The sequence below is a fragment of the Hemitrygon akajei genome, chromosome 4 (genome assembly GCF_048418815.1).
Source record: "Hemitrygon akajei chromosome 4, sHemAka1.3, whole genome shotgun sequence".
NCBI lineage: Eukaryota > Metazoa > Chordata > Chondrichthyes > Myliobatiformes > Dasyatidae > Hemitrygon > Hemitrygon akajei.
The window spans coordinates 2,189,172-2,215,335 of NC_133127.1; positions in this window are offsets into that span (position 1 = coordinate 2,189,172).

Below are 26,164 nucleotides of genomic sequence, written 5' to 3' on the forward strand. Positions count from 1 at the left end.
ACAGAAGCCTGAAGGCACACACTCAGTGATTCAGGAACAACTTCTTCCCCTCTGCCATCCGATTAACCATATAACCATATAACAATTACAGCACGGAAACAGGCCATCTCGGCCCTTCTAGTCCGTGCCGAACACTTACTCTCACCTAGTCCCACCTACCGGCACTCATCCCATAACCCTCCATTCCTTTCCTGTCCATATACCTATCCAATTTTTTTTTAAATGACAAAATCGAACCTGCCTCTCCCACTTCTACTGGAAGCTCGTTCCACACAGCTACCACTCTCTGAGTAAAGAAGTTTCCCCTCATGTTACCCCTAAACTTTTGCCCCTTAACTCTCAATGGAAAAAGCCTATCCATGTCAACTCTATCTATCCCCCTCATAATTTTAAGTACCTCTATCAAGTCCTCCCTCAACCTTCTACACTCCAAAGAATAAAGACCTAACTTGTTCAACCTTTCTCTGTAACTTAGGTGCCAAAACCCAGGTAACATTCTAGTAAATTCTTAAATGGACATTGAACGCTAAATGGACGCGTTAAATGGACGCTACCTCACTTCTTTTAATATACAGTACTTCTCTTTTTTGCATGATTTTTAATCTATTCAATATACGTATATTGTAATTTATTTATTATTATTATTATTTTATTTTTTTCTTCTATATTATGTATTGCATTGAACTACTGCTGCTAAGTTAACAAATTTCACTTCACATGCCAGTGATAACAACCCTGATTCTGATTCTGTTAGGGATCTGGAGCAGCAGCTGGTTGACTTTCAGCTTGTACGGAAGAGTGAGGAGATCATTGATCAGAGTTACAGGGAAGTAGTCACTCCTAAATTGCAATAGGTGTGTAGCTGGGTGATTGTCAGGAGAAGGAATGGGAAGGTGAATAGGCCACTAGCGCAGAGTACCTGTGTGGCCATTTCCCTCTATAATAAGTACACTGTTTTGGATACTATTGTGTGGTTGACCTCCCAGGGGAATGCAACGGACATCAGGTTAGGGCACTGAGCATGGGTCCATGGTGCAGAAGGAAAAGGGGGAGAAAAGGGGAGCGGTAGTGATAGGGGACTCAATAGCCAGAGGAACAGACAGAAGATTCTGTATTCTTGAACGGACAATTGGATGGTATGTTGCCTCCCAGTTGCCAGGGTCAGGGACGTCTCAGATTGCATCCACAGCATTTTGGAGAGGGAGGGAGAGCAGCCAGATGTCTTGGTTCATATTGGTATCAATGACATAGGAAGGAAAAGCAATGAGGTCTTGAAAAGAGAATTTAGAGAGCTAGGCAAGAAGCTGAGAAGCAGGACCTCCACAGTAGCAATTTCTGGATTGCTGCCTGTGCCACGTACCAGTGAGGGTAGAAACAGAATGATTTGGCAGATAACTGTGTGGCTGAGAAACTGGTGCAGGGGGCAGGGCTTCAATTTCATGGATCATTGGGATCTCTTCTGTGGGAGGTATGATCTGTACAAAGGGGACAGGTTGCACCTGAACCTGAGGGGGTCCAATATTCTTGCGGGCAGGTCTGTTAGAGCTGTTAGGAAGGGTTTAAACTAATTTAGCAGGGGGATGGGAACCCGAGGGTAGGGACTCAGGATAGGATGGATGGTAAAAAAGCAAAGATAGAGTGCAGTTGGACTGTCAGGAAAGGCAGGCAGATGATAGGACAGAATTGCAGCCAGCAGGGTGAGTATCAGTACATTATGAAGCAGATTCAAAAAGGGCAGCAAATACAGCACTCAAAGTGTTATATCTCAATGCATGGAGTGTAAGAAATAAGGTGGATGATTTTGTTGCACTTTTACAGATTATTGGGTATGATGTTGTGGCCATCACTGAATCATGGCTGAAGGATGGTTGTAGGTGGGAGATGTTGATAGGGATGACAGCAGAACAGCACGGCTTGAGTTCTGGGAAAAATGAGGAAGGTGCAGATAAATGTATTCCAAAAACAAAGAAATACTCAAATGGCAAAATAGTACAACTGTGGCTGACAAAGGAAGTCAAAGTGAATGTCAAAGGGATAGAGAGGGGGGAAAAGGGGAGGAGGGGTGGCTTTACTGGTCAGGGATACTATTACAGCTGCAGAAAGGGTGGGTAATGTAGCAGGATCCACTTTTGAGTCAGTATGGGCAGAAGTCAGGAACAGGAAGGGAGCAGTTACTCTATTGGGAGTATTCTATAGGCCCCCTGGTAGCAGCAGAGATACCGAGGAGCAGATTGGGAGGCAGATTTTGGAAAGGTGCAAAAATAACAGGGTTGTTATCATGGGTGACTTTAACTTCCCTAATATTGATTCACATCTGATTAGTTCCAAGGGTTTAGACGGGGCAGAGTTTGTTAAATGTGTCCAGGACGGATTCATGTCACAGTATGTTGACAGGCTGACTGGGGGAATGCCATACTAGAACTAGTATTAGGTAACAAACCGGGTCAGGTCACAGATCTCTCAGTGGGTGAGCATCTGGGGGACAGTGATCACCGCTCCCCGGCCTTTAGCATTATCATGAAAAAGGATCGAATCAGAGAGGACAGGAAAAGTTTTAATTGGGGAAGGGCAAATTATGAGGCTATAAGGCTAGAACTTGTGGGTGTGAATTGGGATGATGTTTTTCCAGGGAAATGTACTATGGACATGTGGTCGATGTTTAGGGATCTCTTGCAGGATGTTAGGGATAAATTTGTCCCGGTGAGGAAATAAAGAATGGTATGGTGAAAGAACCATGGGTGACAAGTGAGGTGGAAAATCTAGTTAGGTGGAAGAAGGCAGCATACATAGAAACATAGAAAATAGGTGCAGGAGTAGGCCATTTGGCCCTTCGAGCCTGCACCGCCATTCAGTATGATCATGGCTGATCATTCAACTCAGAACCCTGTACCTGCTTTCTCTCCACACCCCCTCATCCCTTTAGCCACAAGGGCCATATCTAACTTCCTCTTAAATATAGCCAATGAACCGGCCTCAACTGTTTCCTGTGGCAGAGAATTCCACAGATTCACCACTCTCTGTGGGAAGAGGTTTTTCCTCATCTCTGTCCTAAAAGGCTTTCCCTTTATCCTTAAACTGTGACCCCTCGTTCTGGACTTCCCCAACATCGGAAACAATCTTCCTGCATCTAGCCTGTCCAATCCCTTTAGAATTTTATACGTTTCAATAAGATCCCCCCTCAATCTTCTAAATTCCAGTGAGTATAAGCCTAGTCGATCCAGTCTTTCTTCATATGAAAGTCCTGCCATCCCAGGAATCAATTTGGTGAACCTTCTCTGTACTCCCTCTATGGCAAGAATGTCTTTCCTCAGATTAGGGGACCAAAACTGCACACAATATTCTAGGTGCAGTCTCACCAAGGCCTTGTACAACTGCAATAGAACCTCCCTGCTCCTGTACTCAAATCCTTTTGCTATGAATGCCAACATACCATTTGCCTTTTACACCGCCTGCTGTACCTGCATGCCCACTTTCAATGACTGGTGTACAATGACACCCAGGTCTCGTTGCACCTCCCCTTTTCCTAATCGGCCACCGTTCAGATAATAATCTGTTTTCCTGTTCTTGCAACCAAAGTGGATAACCTCACATTTATCCACATTAAATTGCATCTGCCATGAATTTGCCCACTCACCTAACCTATCCAAGTCACCCTGCATCCTCTTAGCATCCTCCTCACAGCTAACACTGCCGCCCAGCTTCGTGTCATCCGCAAACTTGGAGATGCTGCATTTAATTCCCTCGTCTAAATCATTAATATATATTGTAAACAACTGGGGTCCCAGCACTGAGCCTTGCGGTACCCCACTAGTCATTGCCTGCCATTCTGAAAAGGTCCCGTTTACTCCCACTCTTTGCTTCCTGTCTGCCAACCAATTCTCTATCCACATCAATACCATAACCCCAATACCGTGTGCTTTAAGTTTGCACACTAATCTCCTGTGTGGGACCTTGTCAAAAGCCTTTTGAAAATCTAAATATACCACATCCACTGGCTCTCCCCTATCCACTCTACTAGTTACATCTTCAAAAAATTCTATAAGATTTGTCAGACATGATTTTCCTTTCACAAATCCATGCTGACTTTGTCCGATGATTTCACCTCTTTCCAAATGTGCTGTTATCACATTTTTGATAACCGACTCTAGCATTTTCCCCACCACCAATGTCAGACTCACCGGTCCATAATTCCCCGGTTTCTCTCTCCCTCCTTTTTTTAAAAGTAGGGTTACATTAGCCACCCTCCAATCCTCAGGAACTAATCCAGAATCTAAAGAGTTTTGAAAAATTATCACTAATGCATCCACTATTTCTTGGGCTACTTCCTTAAGCACTCTGGGATGCAGACCATCTGGCCCTGGGGATTTATCTGCCTTTAATCCCTTCAATTTACCTAACACCACTTCCCTACTAACTTGTATTTCCCTCAGTTCCTCCATCTCACTAGACCCTCTGTCCCTTACTATTTCCGGAAGATTATTTATGTCCTCCTTAGTGAAGACAGAACCAAAGTAGTCATTGAATTGGTCTGCCATTTCTTTGTTCCATATGATCAATTCACCTGTTTCTGATTGTAAAGGACCTACATTTGTCTTGACCAATCTTTTTCTTTTCACATATCTATAAAAGCTTTTACAGTCAGTTTTTATGTTCTCTGCCAGCTTTCTCTCATAATCTTCTTTCCCTTTCCTACTTAAGCTCTTTGTTCTCCTCTGCTGGTCTCTGAATTTCTCCCAGTCCTCAGGTGTGCCACTTTTTTTTTGCTAATTTATATGTTTCTTCTTTGGACTTGATACTATCCCTAATTTCCCTTGTCAGCCACGGGTGCACTACCTTCCCTAGTTTATTCTTTTGCCAAACCGGGATGAACAATTGTTGTAGTTCATCCATGCGATCTTTAAATGCTTGCCATTGCATATCCACCGTCAACCCTTTAAGTATCATTTGTCAGTCTATCTTAGCTAATTCACATCTCATACCTTCAAAGTTACCCTTCTTTAAGTTCAGAACCTTTGTTTCTGAATTAACTATGTCACTCTCCATCTTAATGAAGAATTCCACCATATTATGGTCACTCTTACCCAAGGGGCCTCACACGACAAGATTGCTAACTAACCCTTCCTCATTGCTCAATACCCAATCTAGAATGGCCTGCTCTCTAGTTGGTTCCTCGACATGTTGGTTCAGAAAACCATCCCGCATACATTCCAAGAAATCCTCTTCCTCAGCACCCTTACCAATTTGGTTCACCCAATCTATATGTAGATTGAAGTCACCCATTATAACTACTGTTCCTTTATTGCACGCATTTCTAATTTCCTGTTTAATGCAATCCCCAACCTCACTACTACTGTTAGGTGGCCTGTACACAACTCCCACCAGCGTTTTCTGCCCCTTAGTGTTATGCAGCTCTACCCATATCGATTCCACATCCTCCAGGCTAATGTCCTTCCTTTCTATTGCGTTAATCTCCTCTCTAACCAGCAATGCTACCCCACCTCCTTTTCTTTCCTGTCTATCCCTCCTGAATATTGAATATCCCTGGATGTTGAGCTCCCATCCTTGGTCACCCTGGAGCCATGTCTCTGTGTTCCCAACTATATCATATTCATTAATAACTATCTGCACATTCAATTCATCCACCTTGTTACATGAGATTCAGGAAGTGAGGATCAGATGGGGCTATTGAAGAATATAGGGTAGAAGAAAGGAGCTTAAGAAAGGGCTGAGGAGTGCAAGAAGGGGGCATGAGAAGGCCTTGGCGAGTAGGGTAAAGGAAAACCCCAAGGCATTCTTCAATTATGTGAAGAAGAAAAGGATGACAGAAGTGAAGGTAGGACCAATTAGAGATAAAGGTGGGAAGATGTGCCTGGAGGCTGTGGAAGTGAGCAAGGTCCTCAATGAATACTTCTCTTCGGTATTCACCACTGAGAGGGAACTTGATGACGGTGAGGACAATATGAGTGAGGTTGATGTTCTGGGGCATGTTGATATTAAGGGAGAGGAAGTGTTGGAGTTGTTAAAATACATTAAATGGTTAAGTCCCTGGGGCCTGATGGAATATTCCTCAGACGGCTCCACAAGGCGAGGGAAGAGATTGCTGAATCTCTGGCTAGAATCGTTATGTCCTTGTTGTCCACCGGAGGATTGGAGGGAGGCGAATGTTGTCCCCTTGTTCAAAAAAGGTAGTAGGGATAGTCCAGGTAATTATAGACCAGTGAGCCTTACGTCTGTGGTGGGAAAGCTGTTGGTAAAGATTCTTAGAGATAGGATCTATGGGCATTAAGAGAATCATGGTCTGATCAGGGATAGTCAGCATGGTTTTGTGAAGGACAGATCGTGCCTGATAACAAGCCTGATAGAGTTCTTTGAGGAGGTGACCAGGCATATAGATGAGGGTAGTGCAGTGGATGTGATCTACATGGATTTTAGTAAGGCATTTGACAAGGTTCCACACGGTAGGCTTATTCAGAAAGTCAGAAGGCATGGGATCCAGGGAAGTTTGGCCAGGTGGATTCAGAATTGGCTTGCCTGCACGAAGCAGAGGGTCGTGGTGGAAGGAGTACATTCGGATTGGAGGGTTGTGACTAGTGGTGTCCCACAAGGATCAGTTCTGGGACCACTACTTTTTGTGATTTTTATTAACGACCTGGATGTGGGGGTAGAAGGGTGGGTTGGCAAGTTTGCAGACGACACAAAGGTTGGTGGTGTTGTAGATAGTGTAGAGGATTGTTGAAGATTGCAGAAAGACATTGATAGGATGCAGAAATGGGCTGAGAAGTGGCAGATGGAGTTCAACCCGGAGAAGAGTGAGGTGGTACACTTTGGATGGACAAACTCCAAGGCAGAGTACAAAGTAAATGGCAGGATACTTAGTAGTGTGGTGGAGCAGAGGAATCTGGGGGTACATGTCCACAGATCCCTGAAAGTTGCCTCACAGTTAGATAGGGTAGTTAAGAAAGCTTATGGGTGTTCGCTTTCAAAAGTCGAGGGATAGAGTTTAAGAGATGCGATGTAATGATGCAGCTCTATAAAACTCTGGTTAGGCCACACTTGGAGTACTGTGTCCAGTTCTGGTCGCCTCACTATAGGAAGGATGTGGAAACATTGGAAAAGGTACAGAGGAGATTTACCAGGATGCTGCCTGGTTTAGAGAGTATGGATTATGATCAGAGATTAAGGGAGGTGGGGCTTTACTCTTTGGAGAGGAGGAGGATGAGAGGAGACGTGATAGACGTATACAAGATATTAAGAGGAATAGATAGAGTGGACAGCCAGTGCCTCTTCCTCAGAGCACCACTGCTCAATACAAGAGGACATGGCTTTAAGGTAAGGGGTGGGAAGTTCAAGGGGGATATTAGAGGAAGGGTTTTTACTCAGAGAGTGGTTGGTGCGTGGAATGCACTGCCTGAGTCAGTGGTGGAGGCAGATACACTAGTGAAATTTAACAGACTACTAGACAGGTATATGGAGGAACTTAAGGTGGGGGGATATATGGGAGGCAGGGTTTAAGGGTCGGCACAACATTGTGGGCCGAAGGGCCTGTACTGTGCTGTACTATTCTATGTTTTATGTAAAAGCAAAAGAGAGGGCATACAACAAAGCAAAAATGAGAAGGAAGTTGGAGGATTGGGAAGCTTTTAAAAAGCTACAGAAAGCAACTAAAATAATTATTAGGAGGGAAAATTTGAAATATGAAAGCAAGCTAGCAAGTGGATATAAGACTGCTTGAAAATGAGGCAGGAGAAATAACAACAGGGGACAAGGAGATGGCAAATGAACTGAATGAGTATTTTGCATCAGTCTTCACTGTGGAATACACTAGCAGTGTGTCAGGTGTTGAAAGGTGTGAGGGAAGAGTAGTGAGGGCAGTTACTATTACCAAGGAGAAGGTAATCAAAAAGCTGAAAGACCTAGAGGTAGATAAGTCACCCAGACCAGATGAACTGCACCCTAGGTTCTGAAAGAGGTAGCAGTAGAGATTGTTCAGGAATTAGTAATCTTTCAAGAATCATTGGACTCTGGCAAGGTTCTAGAGAACTGGAAAATTGCTAGTGTCACTCCTGTCTTGAAGGAAAAAGGGAGGCAGCATAAAGGAAATTATAGAGCAGTTAGCCTGACTTTAGTGGTTGGGAAGTTTGGAGTCAGTTGTTAAGGATGAGATTATGGCATACTTAGAGACACAGGATAAGTTAGTACAAAGTCAGCATGGTTTCCTTGTGGAAAAATCTTGCATGACGAACCTGTTGGAATTCTTTGAGGAGATTACGTCTGATAGATAAAGGGGAAGTAGTGGAAGCTGCATATTTGGATTTTCTGAAGGCCTTTGATAAGGTACCACACATGAGGCTGCTTACCAAGTTAAGAGCTTGTGGTATTACAGGAAAGTTACTACTGGTTGAGTGTGATTGAAAGGATACTTTTCCATTTGGCTGCCTGTAACTAGTGGTGTTCTGCAGGGGTCGGTGTTGGGACTGCTACTTTTTATATGAATGAGTTAGTTGGAATAGATGGCTTTGTTGCCAAATTTACAGATGATGCAAAGGTTGGTGGAGGAACAGGTAGTGTTGAGGAGACAGCTTGGCTGCAGAAGGACTTAGACAGATTAGGAGAATAGGCAAGAAAGTGCCAAATGAAATACAATGCTGGAAAATGCATGTTCATGCACTTTGGTAGAAGAAATAAATAGAAACATAGAAAACCTACAGCACAATACAGGCCCTTCAGCCCACAACGCTGTGCTGAACGTACTCACTTAGAAATTACCCATAGCTCTCTATATTTCTAAGCTCCATGTACCTATCCATGAGTCTCTTAAAAGACCCTATTGTATCCACCTCCACCACCGTTGCCGGCAGCCCATTCCACACACTCAGCACTCTGCATAAAAAACTCATGCCTGACATTTCCTCTGTACCTACTTCCAAGCACCTTAAAACTGTGTCCTCTCCTGTTAGCCATTTCAGCTGTGGGAAAAAGCCTCTACTAACCACACGACCAATGCCTCTCATCATCTTATACGCTTCTATCAGATCACCTCTCATCCTCCACCGCTCCAGGGAGAAAAGGCCAAGTTCACTCAACCTATTCTCATAAGGCATGCTCCCCAATCCAGGCAACATCCTTGTAACAACATACACAAAATGCTGGTGAAACACAGCAGGCCAGGCAGCATCTATAAGGAGAAGCACCGTCGATGTTTCGGGCCGAGACCCTTTGCCAGGACTAACTGAAAGGAAAGATAGTAAGAGATTTGAAAGTAGTGGGGGAAGGGGGAAATGCAAAATGATAAGAGAAGACTGGAGGGGGTGGGATGAAGCTAAGACCTGGAAAGGTGATTGGCGAAAGTGATACAGAGCTGGAGAAGGGAAAGGATCATGGGACAAGAGGCCTCGGGGGAAAGAAGGGTGGGGGGGGGGGAAAGCACCAGAGGGAGATGGAGAACAGGCAAACAACTAGGTAAATATGTCAGAGATGGGGTAAGAAGGAGAGAAGGGGCATTAACAGAAGTTAGAGAAGTCAATGTTCATGCCATCAGGTTGCAGGCTACCCAGCCGGTATATAAGGTGTTATTCCTCCAACCTGAATTTGGATTCATTTTGACAGTAGAGGAGGCCATGGATAGACATATCAGAATGGGAATGGGATGTGGAAATAAAATGTGTGGCCACTGGGAGATCCTGCTTTCTCTGGCGGACCGAGCGTAGGTGTTCAGCGAAACGGTCTCCCAGTCTGCATCGGGTCTCACCAATATATAAAAGGCCACACCGGGAGCACCGGACACAGTATACTACACCAGCCAACTCACAGACGAAGTGTCGCCTCACCTGGAAGGACTGTCTGGGGCCCTGAATGGTGGTGAGGGAGGAAATGAAGGGCAGGTGCAGCACTTGTTCCGCTTACAAGGATAAGTGCCAGGAGGGAGATTGGTGGGAAGGGATGGGGGGGAACGAGTGGACAAGGGAGTCGCGTAGGGAGCGATCCCTGCGGAAAGCAGAAAGAGGAGGGGAGGGAAAGATGCACTTAGTAGTGGGATCCCGTTGGAGGTGGCGGAAGTTACGGAGAATTATACGTTGGACCTGGAGGCTGGTGGAAGAAGGGAAGCCCCTTTGTTTAAAAAAGGAAGAAATCTCCTTTGTCCTGGAATGAAAAGCCTCATCCTGACAGCAGATGTGGCGGAGACGGAGGAATTGTGAGAAGGGGATAGCATTTTTGCAAGCGACAGGGTGGGAAGAGGAATAGTCCAGGTAGCTGCAAGAGACAGGGTGGGAAGAAGAATATCACTCTTCCACCATCAACTCTGCTTTCAAACGCATCTCTCCCATTTCCCGCACATCTGCCCTCACCCCATCCGCCCGCCACCCCACTCGGGATAGAGTTCCCCTTGTCCTCACCTACTACCCCACCAGCCTCCAGGTCCAATGTATAATTTTCCGTAACTTCCGCCACCTCCAATGGGATCCCACTACCAAGTGCATCTTGCCCTCCCCCCCTTTCTGCTTTCTGCAAGGATCGCTCCCTATGTGACTCCCTTGTCCACTCGGTCCTCCCCCATCCTTTCCCACTGATCTCCCTCCTGGCACTTATCCTTGTAAGCGGAACAAGTGCTACACCTGCCCTTACACTTCCTCCCTCACCACCAGTCAGGGCCCCAGACAGTCCTTCCAGGTGAGGTGACACTTCACCTGTGAGTTGGTTGGTGTAGTATACTGTGTCCGGTGCTCCCGGTGTGGCCTTTTATATATTAGTGAGACCCGATGCAGACTGGGAGACCGTTTCACTGAACACCTACACTCGGTCTGCCAGAGAAAGCAGGATCTCCCAGTGGCCACACATTTTAATTCCACATCCCATTCCCATTCTGATATGTCTATCCATGGCCTCCTCTACTGTCAAAATGAATCCAAATTCAGGTTGGAGGAACAACACCTTATATACTGGCTGGGTAGCTTCTAACCTGATGGCATGAACATTGACTTCTCTAACTTCCGTTAATGCCCCTCCTCCCCTTCTTACCCCATCCCTGACATATTTAGTTGTTTGCCTGTTCTCCATCTCCCTCTGGTGCTTCCCCCCAACCCTTCTTTCCTCCAAGGCCTCCCGTCCCATGATCCTTTCCCTTCTCCAGCTCTGTATCACTTTCGCCAGTCATTTTTCCAGGTCTTAGCTTCATCCCACCCCCCTCCCCCCGGTCTTCTCCTATCATTTCGCATTTCCCCCTTCCCCCACTACTTTCAAATCTCTTACTATCTTTCCTTTCAGTTAGTCCTGACGAAGGGTCTCGGCCCGAAACGTCGACAGTGCTTCTCCTTATAGATGCTGCCTGGCCTGCTGTGTTCCACCAGCATTTTTTGTGTGTTGTTTGAATTTCCAGCATCTGCAGATTTCCTCATGTTAACATCCTTGTAAATCTCCTCTGCACCCTTTCTATGGCTTCCACCTCCTTCCTGTAGTGAGGTGACCAGAACTGAGCACAGTACTCCAAATGGGGTCTCACTAGGGTCCTATATAGCTGTAACATTACCTCTCGGCTCTTAAATTCAATCCCAAGGTTGATGAAGGCCATTGCACCACATGCCTTCTTAACCACAGAGTCAACCTGCACAGCAGCTTTAAGTGTCCTGTGCACTTAAATCCCAAGATCTCTCTGATCCTCCACGCTGCCAAAAATCGCTCTGATTCTCCAGCCATTTTCTAAACGGGGAGCAAGTCAAAAAATTTGAGGTGCAAAGGGTCTTGGGAGTCCTTGTGCAGAACACCCTAAAGGTTAACCTGCAGGTAGAGTCAGTGGTGAGGAAGGCAAATGCAATGTTAGCATTTATTTCAAGATGTCTAGAATATAAAGCAGTGATGTGATACTGTGGCTTTATAAGGCACTGGTGAGGTCTCACCTTGAGTATTGTGAACAGTTTTGGGCTCCTCATCTAAGAAAAGATGTGCTGGCATTGGATAGTCTTCACAAAAGATTCACAAGGATGATTCCAGGAATGAAAGGGTTACCATTTGAGGAACGTTTGATGGCTCTGGACCTGTAATCACTGGAACTTAGAAGGATGAAGGGGGATCATATTGAAACCTTTTGACTGCTGAAAGGCCTAGACAGAGTAGATGTGGAAAGTATGTTTCCCATGGTGAGGGTTTCTAGGACAAGTGGGCACACCCTCAAGATAGAGTGGCATCCATTTAAAACAGAGATGTGGAGAAATTTCTTTAGCCAGATGGTGGTGAATTTGAGGAATTCGTTATCACAGGCAGCTGTGGAGACCAGATTGTTGGATGTATCCAAGGCAGAGATTGATATTTCCTTGATTGGCCACAGCATCATAGTTTACAGGGAGAAAGCTGGGGAGTGGGGCTGAGGAGAGGAGACATGGATCAGCCAAGATTGAATGGCAAAGCTGACTCGATGGGCCAAATGGCCTTATTCTGCTCCTATGTTTTATGGAAAAAAATTACAAGGATGTTGCCATGATTTAAGGACCGAATAGAGAAAGATTGAATAGGTTCGGATTTTATTCCCTAGAGTGAAGGAGAATGAGGGCAGATTTACTATAAGTATACAAAATTATGAAGGGTATAAATAGGGTAAGTTTAAGCAGGCATTTTCTACTGAGGTTGGTTGAGACTAAAACTGGAAATCATGGGTTTGGGGTGAAAGGTGAAATGTTTCACACGAGGGACATCTTCTTCACTTAGAGGGTGGTGAGAATGTGGTATGAACTAACAATGGAAATGGTCGATGCAGGTACAATTGTAACATTAAGAGAAGTTTGGATAGGTGCATGGATGAAAGGGGTTTGGAGAGATATGATCTGAGTGCAGGAAGAAGGCAGAAGTTTGGGTCAGCATGGACTGGATGGGCTGAAGGGATGGTTTCTATGCTGTATTATTCCTAGCCTAAGCCTCCTGTAGTAAGAATGTCCCAATCAATACTGGAGAAGTTAAAAATCTCCTACAATCTTGTATTACAAACAATGGGAGGAAGATCTCTTTTCCCCAGGGTGGAAAACTCAGAAATAGGAGTATAGGTTTAAGGTGAAACCGAATGTCTATAGCAGGTTTATGAGGCAAGTTTTTTTTTCCCAGAGAGCTTTAAGTGCCTGAGTCATGCTGCTAGTGGAAGTAAAGGGAACAGATACAAACGTAACTTTGAAAGAGGCATCCAGACAGGCACATTTTTCAAGCTGGGTACAGAGGAATAAAGAACACATGTACGCAGACATCATGGTCAGCCATGATACCGTTTGCTGAAAATTCACTTCCCTTTGTCAATAGTGGCCCTTTCAGTTGAAAGTGTGATCGTTAGTTCCAAATACTTCATCTTGAGAAAACATTTTGCCCCATATCTACCCTGTTGAGTCTTAAGAATTTGTTACATTGTAGTAAGTTTGCCTCATTCTTTTAATTTCTGAAGATGGAAAGATAATTTAATCTCTGATTCAGTCTTCCTTCAGAAAACAGAGCAGCCATCCCAGGTTCCTTCTATCTTTTTGGTTTAGATCAAGACTGCACATATGCCAGGTGTGGTCGCCCTATATAATTGCAGTAGGACTTCCTCACTTTTATATTCAAATAGTCAGGCAATATTTGTGAAAAAATACCACCTGTCTGCCAAACTGCCTGCTTTACCTTCATGTTTTCAAGGACATGTGCAGCTTTGAACAGCACTTCCCAATCTCCTTACTGATGCTGATGCAACTGACTAATGGAATTGATAGAGTTCACTTACCGCTTGCTGCACTGGTTGGTTTTTCTTTGGAATAGATTAAATTCTTCTCATTAATATCAGCATTTGGTTTAACTGTTTTAATATTGATAGTTTCAGCTGTGAAATATAAAACATCAAAATGCAGTGAGTATTCTTCTCCAATTCACAATTCTTCTCCATCCAGAATCAACATAAGTTCAATGTGGCAAGCTTTCAATCATCTGAAGATCACTAACAACTTGTAAATCCCTGAAAAGTTTATTTCCAGTGAATAATTAATCAAGATACAATCTTAAGACAAAGAGATGTACAGTGCAGATACAAACCCTTTGGCCTAACTTGCCCATGACAACCAGATGCTTACTCGAGTTAGTCCCATTTGGCACATATTCCCCAACCTTCCCATCTAAAAAGGTTCATAGATTCATTTAGTGTCAAAGTATACAATTCCGAATTTATTCTTCTCCAGAGAGCCATGAAACCAAGAAAGAACAGCAGCAAGATCATTAACACCCAAATCACTCTTGCCCCACACACACAAAAAAAGAGAAAGATCAGGTGAAAAACACAATACTCACTGCACAATGTATAGGACAGGTATGTTCCAGTAAGAAGGAAGGACTAGGATGGCAAGGTAAGGGAATCTTGGATGTTAAGAGAACATAAAAAAATAGGAGTAGCTGTCTGGCCTATCAAGCCTGCCCTGCTAGTCAGGAAGATCATGGTGGTGAATTTAGTCAAAAGGAAAAGGAATCATGTGCAGGAAGCTAAAACTAAAACAAGTCCCTTGAGAATGATAAAGACATCAGAAAGAGATTAGGAAGACCAAGAAAGAGTAATGAAATGTCCTTGGGAGGCAGGATTAAAGTGAATCAGAGGACACTTTATTCTTACAAGAGGAAATGAAGGAGAGTGCAGGACCACTCAAAGATAAAGGAAAGGAAAGAATTTCTTTTGCAATCACATGAGAGAGATGCTGAATGTACTTTGCAAAGGCATTCATATAGAAGGACATGGAGGATAGAGAGATTAGTGTTGGGCATGCAAATATGTGGGGGCATTTTGAGATCAATAAGGAGAAGACGATATAGGAAAATATTTAATTGTTGGAGGGTTAATTATGATGGTTTGAGGCATGGATTTGAGAGCGTAATGTTCCTAGGGAAATAATTATGGAGGTTGTTTCAAGACCACTTTTCAGGGTTCAGGATAGGTTTGCCATGCTGAGACTAGAAAAGGATGGTAGGATGAGGGAACCATGGTTAACAATGGAGGTGGAAATATATAGTCAAGAGGAAGGGAGCATACTTAAGGTTTAGGAAGCAAAGATCAGACAGGGTTCTTGAGAGCTATAAGGTAGCCAGGAAAGAGCTATTTTAAAGTATATTAGAATTAGAATTAGAACAATAAAGATCATTCTAATTCTAATATACTAGTAGACTTAAAATATTACAGCAAATCACAAAAATAGGTTATATCTACAAAACAGTATGTGATAGGAAAATTTTAAGGTGATTTTCGTGATCAGCAGCCCAAAATCAATAAAATACACCCAAAAGTGTTCAGGAAGCAAAATCTTTGTTGTCCAGTGTGCTTACAGCTTTATGGTGCATGATCATATTGCCCACAAAGCAAGCTGTTTTGGTCAGTTCAAGCATGCCTGGACATGCACTCAGTGTAGGTGCTATACAAATGTTGTCTTAGGCATGTCTGGGCATGTTTAGTCAGGCTAGCTGCTGGCAGACAGGCTATAAAAGCATGAACCGAATGTGGAAAACGACACTGATCCAGATGTTGAACCCTTTATGCCTGGTTACACTGGACAACAAAGATTTTGCCTCCTGAATACTTTTGAGTGTATCTTATGGATTTTAGGCTGCTGATCATGAAAATTACCATGAAATTTCCCCATCATGCACCATTAAAAATTGCTTATATTTGTTATTTCAATTCATGATTGATGTCAATTAAAATGTTGCCCACAATGTAAACTGAAACCATGAAGTGCGACATGTCACTAAAGATTCATTTTCTGCATTCCATTTAGACTCTTCCCTGCAAAATTTGGCACTGTCAGGGATGAATATGGTGAAAGGTTTCACCGGGACATTGCGGTCATGGAGAAACTGTATCAGGCAACTGGAATCCATCAATACTGGCTGATTATTGTTGGGCACTTAAGCAAGAAGCCTCAGTCACTGAGTACAAATGAAAATAATCAACAAAACATTTGTAGTTTAGTTGAACTATTGCAAAGTGTCACATCTGGTATGCAATTAAATGTATTATATTCAATAAGAGTTAATTTCTTGTTTCTCCAAGTTCCTATGTGATACAACTAGTCTGAAATTAGATTTGTGTTCAGCTTCAAGTGGTCTATCATAAACAAAAAAATTCTGAGGAAGCAACACTTTCAAAAAAAATTGTTGTCCAGTGCCATAAGCCACAGGAGCAGAACTTGGCCAGTCATCCCATTAAGTCTGCTCCACCATTCCATCATGGCTAATTTATTAAGCCTCTTAATCTCACTCTTCTCCCCATAACCATTGACACCTTTACTAATCAAAAACCAGTCAACTTCCGCTTTAAACGTGACAAATAATTTGATCTCCACAGCTGTCTGTGACAATGAATTGCACAGATTCATCAACCCCGGCTGAAGAAATTCCTCCTCATCTCTGTTCTAAAGGGATGTCTAACCATTCTGAATTGAATTGAATTGGCTTTATTACTTACATACTTCAAATACATAAGGAGTAAAAATCTTTACGTTATGTCTCCGTTCAAATGTGCAATATGCAATTATAGTAATTTATAATAAATGTTAAGTGCAACAGGATAGTCAATATAACATGGAAATACAGTTGCGTCAGCATGAATTAATCAGTCTAATGGTCTGGTGGAAGAAGTTGTTCCGGAGCCTGTTTGTCGAGTCGCAGATGGAGTTCAATCCTAAAAAGTATGAAGTGATTCACTCTGGAAGGTCAAATTTGAAGGGAAAATACAAGATTAATGGTAGGATTATTAGCAGTGTGGAGGAACAGAGGGATCTTGGGGTCTGCGTACATAGATTCTTCAATGTTGCCATGCCAGTTAATAGGGTTGTTAAGAAGGCATATTGTGTGCTGGCCTTCATCAGTCAGGGGATTGAGTTCAAGAGCTGTGATGTAATGTTGTAGCTCTATAATACTTCCAAAGTTCAAAGTAAATTTATTATCAAAGTACATACTGTATGTAACTCTCGTTGTGGCTAGCAGCTTAATATAGGGGGTGATAAGCCCCGGCCCAGCCAAACATAAGAAATCTCATTTGGGTGGATGCTGCACGATGTGTCCTTACAAAGCAGTACCCCGAAATAACAAACAGCACACAATATACAATTAAACAATTAAGCTTTATAATTCTTACTTTGACTATATGGTTAGCAAAGAAATGAAAAAAAGAAAAAAAAGGGCCCAATCTTATTAAACAGTCTGATGCGCAAATTTGGAGCTCACGGATAAGTCGATCATCCACCATCGATCTCCTCCGATCGTTGCTGTCCTTCAGACCCTCATTCCAAGTCCACTCTGTCCAGTGGTCTACCACATCTCTCTATTTGCATCTTCTCTTCTCATCCCTCCCCGGCAAAAGACCGCGAAAAGTCTCCTTCCAGAATCATAAGACAGAGCAACAATCTCTTGATTGGCTAACATGCATACCACAGTCTGTTATCTCCAACCATGACCCAAACATTGCGGCTACAGAGAAACCGTTACCTCAGCAGTGAACAGCACAGAGAAGCCACTACATTAGCAGTGAATCCTTACAGAGCGTTACATGTATATGTCAACATATACAATCCCGAGTTTCATTTGCTTGAGTCATTCATAGTACATACAAAGAAAAACCATAGAATCAATGAAAAACCACACACAAAATGGACAAACCCATGTGCAAAAGACAACAAACTGTGCAAATACAAAAAGGAAAATAATAATAATTTAAAAAGCAATCAATAAATATTGAGAATCAGAGATGAATTATCCTTGAAAGTGAGTCCATAGGTTGTTCAATGTTGGATGAATGAAGTTATCCCTGCTGGTTCAAGAACCTAATGGTTGAGGGGTAATAACTGTTCCTGAAGCTTGTAGTGCAAGTCCTGAGGCTTCTGTACCTCCATCTTGATGGCAGCTGTGAGAAGAGAGCTTGGCTTGGGTGGTGGGAGACCCTAATGATGGATGCCGCTTTCCTGCAAAAGCGCTCCTTATAGATGTAATCAATGGTGTGGATGGTTTTCCTGTTTATGATGGTGCTATTGAAGTTGTGTGACAGCTTACTGGTAGTTCAGAAGGCAAGAAATATGACTTAAAACATTACTACTAACACCTTTTCTAAAGTAAATTGTGGTCAACTATCACCACAATGTAAAAGCAAGTGGAAGGTAAACTAATTCGAAGGATAAGTCGTACTGGTGTACCGCAAAGCTGAAGCACAATGTGTTCAAGATATGATGGCAGACAGAGTCACTGTTGGAGTGAACAACTTGGAGAGGAGTTGATGTGGAAGAGTTTCAATGCCCATCCTCCTAACCTGAGTGCGAGGCTGGATCACTCCAAGAACCAAGCCGATTTAGTGAAATGAAGAACTGTTTTGGGATGTGCAGCCCAAGTGTGTCGTGGTGCTGGGATCCAGGTCCTAGAGGAGGCACTACCCTGTGCTTGCCCAGATAGACTGGATTGCGTGAGTGTCAGGACTGGAGACGAGTGCTGAGCCAACTTTGCTTGCTCTCCCACAATATTCATTCTTCTCTCTGTGGCACCAGCGACTGTAGTCTCTGTGAGTTTCGTGACATGTTTGCCCCACTAATATGATGAACTGAGATCGAGGCTTGGACCCACTCTGGCTGCTCGGGGGAGTGGATCTAAGTATACAATCTGGTTCGGTATGCTGTTGTTTGCGCCTATTGTTTGCCTGTTGAGCGTTTTTTCCCCCTTTCTCAGTGTAGTGGTTATGATCTTTTTTTAAATTGGGTTATTCGAGTTTCTTGCTCTGTGGCTACCTGTAAGCAACCAAATCTCAAGGTTGTATAATTTATACATTCTTTGATAATAAACGTTCTTTGAACCTTGATAGACTGAGATGCAGTTAGACCACACTTGGAGAATTATGTTCAGTTCTAATCACCTCATTATGGGAAGGATGAGAAGGTTTAGAGATGGTACAGAGAAGATTTATCAGGTTGCTACCTGGGTAAACAGAATTGTCCTATTAGGGAATTTTGAGTAAACTATGACTTTTCTCTTTGTTTTGATGGGGAATGAGAGATGACTTGATAAAGGTGCATAAGATTACAAGAGACACACCTTTTTCTCAGTGTAATAATGGCTAATACTAGAGGACATCCTTGCGGGTTGTCCTCAGCTTTTCATTGTATGTTTCCAAGTACATGGATCAAGACAGTGTCGATCTGTGACCTCCGTTGAGATTGTGGCTCAGTTTGATGTTTTTTTGGGTTTGTGGGGATGGCTATGGGGACAGACAGGGGTGTTAACGGTCAGGTTAGTTGAAAATGCAGATGTAAGGGAATTAGAGGAGAGCCCAAAGTTCAAAGTAAAATTTATTATCAGAATACATACATGTCACCACATACAACCCTGAGATTCTTTTTCTACAGACATACTTCACAAATTTATTGAACAGTAACTGTAAGCATCAGGATCTGTTAACTGTAAACAAACTGTGCAAATCCAGATATAAATAAATAACAATAAATAATGAACATAAAATACTAATATTACTGAGTCCTTAAAAGAGTTTAGCTAACCCCTTTTTTTAACAAAAGCCCGATGGTTGAGTGGCAGTAACTGTTCTTGAACATGGTGGTGTGAGTCCTGAGGCACCTGTACCTTCTACCTAATGGCAGTAGTGAGAAAAGAGCATGGCCTGGGTGGTGAGGATCTTTGATGATGGATGCTGCTTTTCTCTGGCAACATTTCATGTAGATGTGCTCAGTGGTTGAGAGGGTTTTACTAGAGATGTACAGGGCCAAATTCAATACCTTGTGTAGGATTTTCCACTCAAAGGTATTGGTGTTCCTATACCAGGTCATAATGCAGCCAGTCAGCACACTATCCACCAAACATATAGAGAAGTTTGCCAGGTTTTCGATGACATGCTCAATCTCCGCAGACCCTTGAGGAAGCCCAGGTGCTGTCGTGCTTTCTTGCAATTATATTTATATGATGGGTCCAGGACAGGTCCTCTGAAGTAGTGACACACAGGAGTTTAAAGTTACTGACTCTCTCCACCTCTGATCCTCTGATGATTACTGGCTCATGACTTCTGGTTTCCTTCTCCTGAAGTCTACAATCAGTTCCTTGGTCTTATTGACACCGAGTGAGAGGTTGTTGCTGTCACACCACTCAGGCAAGTTTTCAATCAACCTCCTGTATGCTGATTCATCACCCCTTTGATACAGCCCACCACAGTAGTGTTGTCAGTAAACTTGTATATTGTTTTGGAGATGCACTTAATCATACTGTCACAGGTGTAAAGCGAGTAGAACAGAAGACTATGCACAAATCTCTGGTGCTCCTGTGCTGATGGAGATTGTGGAAGAGATGTTTCTACCAATCTGAAGTGACTGGGGTCTACAAATGAGGAGATCCAGGATCCAATTGCACAAAGGGGTATTGAGGCCGAGTTTTTGGAATTTACTAGTTAGTGTTGAGGGGATGATGGTGTTAAATGCTGAGCTGTAATCGATAAAGAGCATCCTGATGTATGCACTTTTGCTGTCCAGATGTTCTAGAGTTGTGTGAGAGCCAATGAGATAGTAGACCTGTTACTTCAGTAGGCTATTTAGAGTGACCAGCCCAAGTCTTAAGTCCCCAGTCTGCATTTGAGAGACACCTATGCGGATGTAGGACATCCACTGACTGGACCTCAATGCCCAACACAAACCAGTGTGGACAGAGGCTGATGGCTCCCCCAGAGTCAGCATGTTCTAGTCCACAAGGCCTGTTTGAGCTTGAACCTGGTGCTCCGACGTGGCAGTCTGGAAGTCTATGACCATACCCAGGAGGTTGAATGAGAAATGAACCCAGGCCAGAACGAATATTCAGACAGGTACTTCACTGGATAGAAACATAGAAAACCTACAAAACAATACAGGCCCTTCAGCCCACAAAGTTGTGCCAACCATGTCCCTACCTTACAAATTACTTAGGCTTACCCATAGCCATCTATTTTTCTAAGCTCCATGTACCTATCCAAAAGTCTCTTAAAAGACCCTATCGTATCTGTCTCCACCATTGTTGCCGGCAGTCCATTCCACGCACTCACCATTCTGAGTAAAAAACTTATCATAAGACAAAGGAGCAGAAGTCGGCCATTCGGCCCATCGAGTCTGCTCCGCCTGACATCTCGTTTGTACCTACTCCCCAGCACCTTAAACCTGTGTCCTCTTGTGGCAACCTTTTCAGCCCTGGGAAAAAGCCTCTGACTATCCACATGATCAATGCCTCTCATCATCCTGTACACCTCTATCAGGTCATGTCTCATCCTCCGTCATTCCAAGGAGAAAAAGGCAAATTTACTCAAACTATTCTCATAAGGCACGCTCCCCAATCCAGGCAACATCCTTGTAAATCTCCTCTGCACCCTTTCTATGGCTTCCACATCCTTCCTGTAGTGAGGCGACCAGAACTGAGCACAGTACTCCAAGTGGGGTCTGAGCAGGGTCCTATATAGCTGCAACATTACCTGTTGGCGCCTAAATTCAATTCCACGATTGATGAAGGCCAATACACCGTAAGCCTTCTTAACCACAGAGTCAACCTGCGTAGCTGCTTTGAGTGTCCTATGGACTTGGACCCCAAGATCCCTCTGATTCTCCACACTGCCAAGAGTCTTACCATTAATATTGTATTCTGCCATCATATTTGACCGACCAAAATGAACCACTTCACACTTATCTGGGTTGATCTCCATCTGCCATTTCTCAGCCCAGTTTTGCACCCTATCAATGTCCTGCTGTAACCTCTGACAGCCCTCCACACTATCCACAACACCTCCAACCTTGTGTCATCAGCAAACTTATTAACCCATCCCTCCACTTCCTCATCCAGGTAATTTATAAAAATCATGAAGAGTAAGGGTTCCAGAACAGATCCCTGAGGCACTCCACTGGTGACCGACCTCCATGCAGAATATGACCCGTCTACTGCCACTTTTTGCCTTCTGTGGGCAAGCCAGTTCAGGATCCACAAAGCAATGTCCCCTTGGATCCCATGCCTCCTTACTTTCTCAATAAGCCTTGCATGGGGTACCTTATCAAATGCCTTGCTGAAATCCATATACTCTTTGCCTTTCGAGCACAGTTCCAAAACAAAGGCAATAATCCAAATCAGAAGGCTGGGCAGTGGTTCAATATAACAAAAAAAACAGAAGTCAAAAAGAAACAGGCAAGCTATTCCTAACAACACAACAGACTGAATCCTAAGTTCAAAAATAAAATAGGTTCAAAATACAAAAATAGCAAGGTATGGGCAAAAAAAAACCACTTGAGAGGAATATACTACTGGATTATAAGACAGACGCATATTCAAGTGCTGGCTCAAAGACGAAGCAAAGAACAACAGAATTCACACACATTATATACTCAGAAGAACTAGTCAATTACCATACAAGTAATGCAGCAAGGTGTCAATGTTTAAAAAACAGAAGTTCACTGAGGGCTTCCACTGGCCAACTGTGAGATGGACCCTGAATTCCTGACTGGGCCACCCTCCACCCCTTGGCATGCCTTATGATACTTCTCTCCCCCAAAGGTGGTCGGGTTGATGACAAAAGTTCTGAGTCAATTCCGGGTCCAATACTTCCCAAGCTAGGACCAAGGAACGTTCCTGCGGCTCATACACCTCCCAATCCACCAGGTACTGGAGCTGTCATGCGGAGTCCAGTGGTTGGCAGACTGACCATTGATGATGCAGAATTGGGGAGGGGTTCTAGCACCAGGGCCAGGAGGAAATTGGTTACAGACCATAGGAGGGACACATGGAAAGTGAGGTTGATTTTCATGGATCCAGGTAACTTGAGTTAGTAGCTAACCAGATTTATTTTCCTCCACAACCTTGAAAGGGCCAACTTTGAGTGGGAATAAAGGTAGCCTTTTCTGTATGGCTGCCAGTGAGTAGTGGTGTTCCACAAGCGACTGTGTTGGGATCAATTCATCTTACGTTATATATGAATGATTTGGATGATGAATTGATGGCCTTGTTGCAAAGTTTGTAGACAATACGAAGATAGGTGGAGGGGCAGATAGTCTTGAGGAAGTACAGAGGATACAGAAGGACTTAGACAGATTGGGAGAAAGGGCAAAGAAGTGGCAGATGGAATACATTGTTGGCAAGTGTATGGTCATGCAATTTGGTAGAAGAAGTGAAAGGGTTGACTATTTTCTAAATGGAGAGAAAATATAAAAAATTGAGGGTCAAAGGGACTTAGGAGCCCTTGTGCAGGATTTCCTAAAGGTTAATTTGTAGGTTGAATTTGTGGTGAGGAAGGTAAATGCAATGCTAGCATTCATTTCAAGAGGACTAGGATGTAAAAGGAAGGATGTAATGCTGAGACTTTGGAAAACACTGGTGAGGCCTCACTTGGAGTATTGTGAGCAGGTTTGGGGTCTTTATCTTAGAAATGATGTGCTGAAACTGGAGAGAGTTCAAAGGAGATTCATGGAAATGCTTCCAGGATTGAATGGCTTGTCATATGAAGAGTGTTTGATGGCTCTGGGCCTATAGTTACTGGAATTCAGAAGAATGAGGAGTGATCTCATTGAAACCTATTGAACAGTGAAAGGCCTTGATAGGGTGGATGTGGAGAGGATGCTTCCTATGGGGCAAAAGTCTATGACCAGAGGACACAGCCTCAAAATAGAGGGGCATCATTTTAGTATGGATATGAGGAGGAATTTATTTAGCTAGAGAGTGGTAAAACTATGGAATTCTTTGACAAGTCTTTATATATATTTAAGGCACATATTGACAGAGTCTTGATTGGTCAGGGCATGAAGGGATATGGGTTGGGGCTGGGTGGGAAGACAGGAAACTGGGGCTGAGAGGGAAAATGTATTAGCCATGATGAAATGGCAGAGTAGACTTGATGGGCCAAATGGCCTAATTCTGCTCCTGTATCTAATGGTTATAAGATAGTTTATATAAATAGATTGATTGTACGTCTATAAAGGAACACTAGGCACAGGATAAAGGGCTGGACAGTTTAACACTGAGGTGCGTAAAAATTCTGTTAGTGGTTAAAAAATCAATGGGATTCCCTTGTCTCAAGGTTGAAACCTGACACAGAGAGGCATTGAAAGATGAATGGCAGGGTAGAGTTAAAGGACCTGGTGGTTGCCCCTACTTCTACATTCTTTCTTCTTGAGTTGGTGTCAATTATCAGGGCTCACTGCATCAAATCCTTTTATTCTCATAACATTCCCACTAATTTCCTCCAGATTCGACAATTCACCTATACTGGGGTAACTTAGTTAATAATTACTTCTGAACCTGCATACACACTTAGTGGCCACTTTATTAGGTACACCTTTATACCTGCTCGTTAATGCAAGTATCATGTTGCAACAACTCAATGCATAAAAACATGAAGATATAGTCAAGAGGTTCAGTTGTTGTTCAGACCAAAGATCAGAGTGGGGAAGAAATGTGATCTAAGTGACTTTGACCGTGGAATGAAGAAAGGTGATTTGAGTATCTCAGAAACTGCTGCTCTCCTGGGATTTTCACACACAACAATCTCTAGAGTTTACAGAGAATGGTGTGAAAAATAAAAACCATCCAATGAGTGGCAGTTCTGTGGGTGAAAATGTCTTTTTAATGAGAGAGGTCAAAGGAGAATGGCCAGACTGGTTCAAACTAATAGAAAGGTGATAGTAACTCAAATAACACACAGCACATCAAACCTTGAAGTAGTTGGGCTACAGCACCAGAAGATCACAAACATACAGCCAGAGGCAACTTTATTAGGTACAGGAGGTACTGAGTGTATTTGGGATGTGGGTGGGAAGCAAAGCATGCAGAGTAAACCTATGCAGTCACAGCCAGCATGGTAAAGTTGCACTGAATCTGAGTTGGTGCAACATTGCAGCAGCCCTACAGCTGTGTCACCACACCACCCGAGTGTGGTCAGTACATGGAAACATGAAGAACAGAGGCTGCAAGAAGGGTTATATAAAGGCAAGAGTCTTTAGCAAATCAGAAATTGCACCATTGGACACCTACCTGGTTGTTGGGAAAACCATGTTACACTGTTCATACTACCACCTTGTCCTGCAGAGGTGCAGTTTGGGGGAGCCCAGCCAGGATCACAGTAGCATGCATCATTATTATTACACACCTAAGATGAGAAAATCCAAAACTATTGATTAAACAATCCTTATTAACAAGTGCTAAAACTAGTAATAAGTAACCATGCATATTTTATATTTTGAAACTTTGGATGAAATGGTAGCAGTAGGCTGATCTTTACGAACTATCAATTATAGAGCTGTGGAGTCGTACAGCACAGAAAAAGGCCCTTCAGCCCAACTGGTTCATGCTGACTAAGATGTAAATCTAAACGTGTCCCTTTTTTGCCCACATTTGGCTCATTTCCCCCTATAGCTTTCCTAACCATTTACCTGTCCAAGTGTCTTTTAAATATTGCTTATATACCTGCCTCAACCACTATTTCTGACTGCTCATTCCATATCTAGACTGCAATCTGTATGAAAAGGCTTCCCTTGGGTTCCTGTTAAATATGTCCTATTTAATCTTAAACCTATGCCCTCTAAATCTTGATTCCCAAACTCTAGGAATGACTATGTACATTCAAATTTCTCCTCTTGACCTAAATACATGGCCTCTATCATTAAACATCTCAAATCTGGGAAAAAGATATGGGCTGTTTACTCTATCCATACCTCTCATCATTTTAAGCTTCTCTCCCCGGAGTCTTCACCATTCCAGAGAAAACAACCCTAGTTTGTCCAATCTCTCGTTATAGCACATCTAATCCAGGCAGCATCCTGGTAAACCTCTTCCGACATCCTTCCAATACGTTATGGACCTTAAACTTTTCGCCTGCTCCACTCTCTTTCCTGGCTCACCATACATCCTCTGCACCTTAATATTCTCAATAAGCGTACCACAAAGATATTGATCAAAAGCCCAGCAATCTCCTGTCATACATTTCTGAATAATCTGGGGAGTTATCCACTTTAACATTTTTCAAGAGAACCAACACTACTGTAGTGGCATGTGTCTTAAGTAACGACGAGTCAGAGTACAGGATTGAGATAGAGAGCAACCTTCTCCTCGAATCAGTAAACAAAGGAGGCTGTCACTGATTTCAGGAAGGGAAGGTGGTGAATATGCTCATGTCAGGACATGTTCAGCACAGCTTTGTGGGCCGAAG